This window comes from Arachis hypogaea, chromosome 16, assembly GCF_003086295.3.
Source record: "Arachis hypogaea cultivar Tifrunner chromosome 16, arahy.Tifrunner.gnm2.J5K5, whole genome shotgun sequence".
Lineage (NCBI taxonomy): Eukaryota > Viridiplantae > Streptophyta > Magnoliopsida > Fabales > Fabaceae > Arachis > Arachis hypogaea.
In genome coordinates, this window is record NC_092051.1 from 74,938,560 (window position 1) to 74,944,330 (window position 5,771).

The window sequence follows — 5,771 nt, forward strand, 5'->3', positions numbered from 1 at the left end:
GAGGTTCAATGGAATCTCTATGGTCTCTAGATGAGTCTCAGATTCCTTAGGTTCCTCAGAGGGAAGCTCCTTATTGATCACTGGACGTCCCAGGAGGTCTTCCTCCTTGGGATTCACGTCCTCTCCTTCCCTTACAGGTTCGGCCATGGTGCTTATGTCAATGGCCTTGCACTCTCCTTTTGGATTCTCTTCTGTATTGCTTGGGAGAGTACTAGGAGGGATTTCAGTGATCCTTTTACTCAGCTGGCCCACTTGTGCTTCCAAATTTCTAATGGAAGACCTTGTTTCATTCATGAAACTTACAGTGGCCTTGTCATCTTTGATAGCTCAGATAAACCATCATAGAATATATCCAGGATAGTCCATTCTGAAAGCATGTCAGAAGGACACTTTTTGGTCAGCTGCTTGTATCTTTCCCAAGCTTCATAGAGGGATTCACCTTCTTTCTGTCTGAAGGTTTGAACATCAGCTCTAAGCTTGCGCAGGTTTTGAGGAGGAAAGAACTTGGCTAAGAAAGCCGTGACTAGCTTATCCCAAGAGTTCAGGCTGTCTTTGGGTTGAGAGTCCAACCATATTCTAGCTCTGTCTCTTACAGCAAAAGGGAAAAGCATGAGCCTGTAGACTTCAGGATCTACTCCATTAGTCTTAACAGTATCACAGATCTGCAAGAATTCAGTTAAGAACTGAAAAGGATCTTCAGATGGAAGTCCATGAAACTTGCAGTTCTGCTGCATCAGAGAAACTAGCTGAGGTTTCAGCTCAAAATTGTTTGCTCCAATGGTAGGAATGGAGATGCTTCTTCCATGTAAATTGGAATTAGGTGCAGTAAAGTCACCAAGCATTCTCCTTGCATTATTGTTGTTGGGTTTGGCTGCCATCTCCTTTACTTGTTCGAAATTTTCAATAAAGTTGTCTCTGGATTGTTGTAATTTAGCTTCTCATAGTTTCCTCTCCAGAGTCCTTTCAGGTTTTGGATCAGTTTCAACAAGAATGCCTTTTTCTTTGTCCCTGCTCATAAGAAAGAGAAGAAAAAAAAAAAGAAAAGAAGAGGAATCCTCTATGTCACAGTAAAGAGGTTCCTTATTGTTAGTAGAAGAAGAGAAGAAGAAAAAATTCGAACATAGATAGAAGAGGGGGTTCGAATTTGGTGAGTGATGTGAGGAAGAGATGTTAGTAGATGAATAAATAAATAAAAGGAGATGAAAAAGAAAGAATTTCGAAAATAATTTTTGAAAAAGAGTTAGTGATTTTCGAAAATGGGAGATATTTTCGAAAATTAGAGAGAGAGAGAGAGAGTTAGTTAGGTAGTTTTGAAAAAGATAAGAAACAAACAAAAAGTTAGTTAGTTAGTTGAAACAAATTTGAAAATCAATTTTTGAAAAGATAAGAAGATAAGAAGTTAGAAAAGATATTTTGAAATCAAACTTTGAAAAAGATAAGATAAGAAGATATTTTTGAAAAGATATGATTGTAATTAGTTTTGAAAAAGATTTGATTTTTAAAAATCACAATGAATGACTTGATTCACAAGAAATCACAAAATATGATTCTAGAACTTAAAGTTTGAATCTTTCTTAACAAGCAAGTAACAAACTTGAAATTTTTTAATCAAAACATTAGTTGTTATTATTATTTTCGAAAATTATGTGATAAAGATAAGAAAAAGATTTTTGAAAAATATTTTTGGAATTTTTGAAAACAACTAAGAAATATGAAAAAGATTTTATTTTTGAAAAAGATTTTGAAAAAGATAAGATTTTTAAATTGAAAATTTGATTTGACTCATAAAAACAACTAGATTTTAAAAATTTTTGAAAAAGTCAAATCTAATTTTCGAAATTTTAAGAGAGGAAAAGGGAAAGCTATTTTTTTTTTTTTTGATTTTTTTGAATTTTTATGATGAGAGAGAAAAACAAGAAAAATGATGCAATGCATGAAAGTTATGGATCAAAACAATGAATGCATGCAAGAATACTATGAATGTCAAGATGAACACCAAGAACACTATGAAGATCATGATGAACATCAAGAACACATTTTTGAAAAATTTTTAATGGAAAGAAAACATGCAAGACACCAAACTTAGAATTCTTTAATGCTTAGACATAAAGAATTCAGGAATGCATATGAAAAACAAGAAAAGACACAAAACATGCAAATGCAAAGATCAAACAAGAAGACTTACCAAGAACAACTTGAAGATCATGAAGAACACTATGAATGCATGAAATTTTTTCGAAAAATGTGAGATGAATATGCAATTGACACCACTTATAACATGACTCAAGACTCAAACAAGAAACACAAAATATTTTTGATTTTTATGATTTTATGTTTTTTTTGTATTTTCTTTTAATTTTTTTTCGAAAATTATTTTGAAAAAGAAAAATAAGGATTCCAAAATTTTTAATATGGATTCCAGGAATCTAGCATTCTTAGTCTAAAGCTCCAATCAAAGGGTCAGGCATGGCTTAATAGCCAGCCAAGCTTTAGCATGTAATCCAGACATGACACGCCTGACATTCCCTACAGACATGGCTTTACAGCCAACCAGGCTTCAACATGCTTCATGAAACACTAGAATTCATTCTTAAAAATTCTGAAGAAAAATATATTTTTGAAAATATTTTTATTTTAAGATTTTTTTTTTCGAAAACAAAGGAGAAATTTTTGAAAAATTTTTGAAAACTTTTTGACAACAAAACAAAAAGAAAATTACCTAATCTGAGCAACAGGATGAACCGTCAGTTGTCCAAACTCGAACAATCCCCGGCAACGGCGCCAAAAACTTGGTATGCAAAATTGTTACTCAGGTTGTGAATTGTTGTTTGAAATTGATTCCCTGGCAATGGCACCAAAAACGGATGCACAGAACCATGGTCTAAACATATCTTCACAACTTCGCATAACTGACCAGCAAGTGCACTGGGTCGTCCAAGTAATACCTTACGTGAGTAAGGGTCGAATCCCACGGAGATTGTTGGTATGAAGCAAGCTATGGTCACCTTGTAAATCTCAGTTAGGCGGATATAGAATAGTTATGTAGTTTTCGAAATGTAGTAATAAAAGAAGGATAGAAAAACTTATATAAATCATTGGTGAGAATTTCAGATAAGCGTGTAGAGATGCTTTCGTTCCTCTGAATCTCTGCTTTCCTGTTGTCTTCATCCAATCAGTCTTACTCCTTTCCATGGCTGGCTTTATGCAAGGGCATCACCGTTGTCAGTGGCTACATCCCCTCCTCTTGTGAAAATGGTCCAAGATGCCCTGTCACGGCACGGCTAATCATCTGAGGTTCCCGATCATGCTGGAATAGGATTCACCCTCCTTTTGTGTCTGTCACTACGCCCAGCACTCGTGAGTTTGAAGCTCGTCACAGTCATTCAATCATTGAATCCTACTCGGAATACCACAGACAAGGTTTAGACTTTCCAGATTCTCTTGAATGCCGCCATCATTCTAGCTTACACCACGAAGATTCCGATTAAGAGATCTAAGAGATACTCATTCAATCTAAGGTAGAAGGGAGGTGGTTGTCAGGCACGCGTTCATAAGGAATGATGATGATTGTCACGTTCATCACATTCAGGTTGAAGTGTGAATGAATATCTTAGAAGCGAAATAAGATGAATTGAATAGAAAATAGTAGTACTTTGCATTAATCTTTGAGGAACAGTAGAGCTCCACACCTTAATCTATGGAGTGTAGAAACTCTACCGTTAAAAATACATAAGTGAAAGGTCCAGGCATGGCCGAATGGCCAGCCCCCAAAACGTGATCACAGGATCAGAATACAATCCAGGATATTCCAAGATGTCTAATACAATAGTAAAAGGTCCTATTTATAATAAACTAGCTACTAGGGTTTACAGAAGTAAGTAATTGATGCATAAATCTACTTCTGGGGCCCACTTGGTGTGTGCTTGGGCTGAGCTTGAATGTTACACGTGCAGAGGCTCTTTCTGGAGTTGAACGTCAGCTTTTGTGCCAGTTTGGGCGTTGAACTCCACTTTGCAACTTGTTTCTGGCGCTGGACGCCAGAATTGGGCAGAGAGCTGGCGTTGAACGCCAGTTTGCTGGAAAGCCCTGGATGTCTACTTTCGAAAGCAATTGGAAGCGCGCCATTTTGAGTTCTGTAGCTCCAGAAAATCCATTTTCAGTGAAGGGAGGTCAGAATCCAACAGCATCTGCAGTCCTTCTTCAACTTCTGAATCTGATTTTTGCTCAAGTCCCTCAATTTCAGCCAGAAAATACCTGAAATCACAGAAAAACAGAAAAACTCATAGTAATGTCCAGAAATGTGAATTTAACATAAAAACTAATGAAAACATCCCTAAAAGTAACTAGATCCTACTAGAAACATACTAAAAACAATGCCAAAAAGCGTATAAATTATCCGCTCATCACAATACCAAACTTAAATTGTTGCTTGTCCCCAATCAACTGAAAATCAGATAGGATAAAAAGAAGAGAATATACTATAAATTCCAAACTATCAATGAAACATAGCTCCAATCAAATGAGTGGGACTTATAGCTTTTTGCCTCTTGAATAGTTCTGGCATCTCACTTTATCCATTGAGGTTCAGAATGATTGGCATCTATAGGAACTCAGAGTTCAGATAGTGTTATTGATTCTCCTAGTTCAGTATGATGATTCTTGAACATAGCTCTTTTATGAGTCTTGGCCGTGGCCCTAAGCACTTTGTTTTCCAGTATTACCACCGGATACATAAATGCCACAGATACATAATTGGGTGAACCTTTTCAGATTGTGACTCAGCTTTGCTAAAGTCCCCAATTAGAGGTGTCCAGGGTTCTCAAGCACACTCTTTTTTTGCTTTGGACCTTGACTTTAACCGCTCAGTCTCAAGTTTTCACTTGACACCTTCACGCCACAAGCATATGGTTAGGGACAGCTTGGTTTAGCCGCTTAGGCCAGGATTTTATTCCTTTAGGCCCTCCTATCCACTGATGCTCAAAGCCTTGGGATCCTTTTTATTTACCCTTGCCTTTTGGTTTTAAGGGTTATTGGCTTTTTGCTCTTGCCTCTTGGTTTTAAGAGCTTTTGGCTTTTTCTGCTTGCTTTTTCTTTTTCTTTCTATTTTTTTCGCCTATTTTTTTTTTCTGCAAGCTTTGTTCTTTGCTGCTTTTTCTTGCTTCAAGAATCATTTTTATGATTTTTCAGATTATCAAATAACATGTCTCATTGTCATCATTCTTTCAAGAGCTAACATATTTAACATTCTTAAACAACAACTTCAAAAGACATATGCACTGTTCAAGCATACATTCAGAAAACAAGAAGCATTGTCACCACATCAATATAATTAAACTAAGTTCAAGGATAAATTCAAAACTCATGTACTTCTTGTTCTTTTGAATTAAAACATTTTTCATTTAAGAGAGGTGATGGATTCATAGGACATTCATAACTTTAAGACAAAGTTACTAACTACTAATGATCATGTAATGAAGACACAAACATAGATAAGCACTTAGCATAGAAAACGAAAAACAGAAGAAATAAGAACAAGGAATGAATCCACCTTAGTGATGGTGGCGTTTCCTTCTTGAGGAACCAATGATGTCCTTGAGCTCTTCTATGTCTCTTCCTTGTCTTTGTTGCTCCTCCTTCATTGCTTTTTGATCTTCTCTTATTTCATGAAGGATGATGGAGTGCTCTTGATGTTCCACCCTTAGTTGTCCTATGTTGGAACTTAATTCTTCTAGGGAGGTGTTGATTTGCTCCCAATAGTTTTGTGGAGGAAA

At 36.1% G+C, this 5,771-nt stretch overlaps 1 non-coding gene across 1 annotated transcript; it reads left to right on the forward strand.

Annotated features, from left to right (window-relative positions):
• The first annotated feature begins 371 nt into the window (after positions 1-371).
• On the forward strand, positions 372-479 carry LOC112761276 (small nucleolar RNA R71). The gene has a single exon (XR_003181678.1). It is a non-coding gene; the product is annotated as a small nucleolar RNA R71 (small nucleolar RNA).
• The last annotated feature ends 5,292 nt before the right edge of the window (positions 480-5,771 follow it).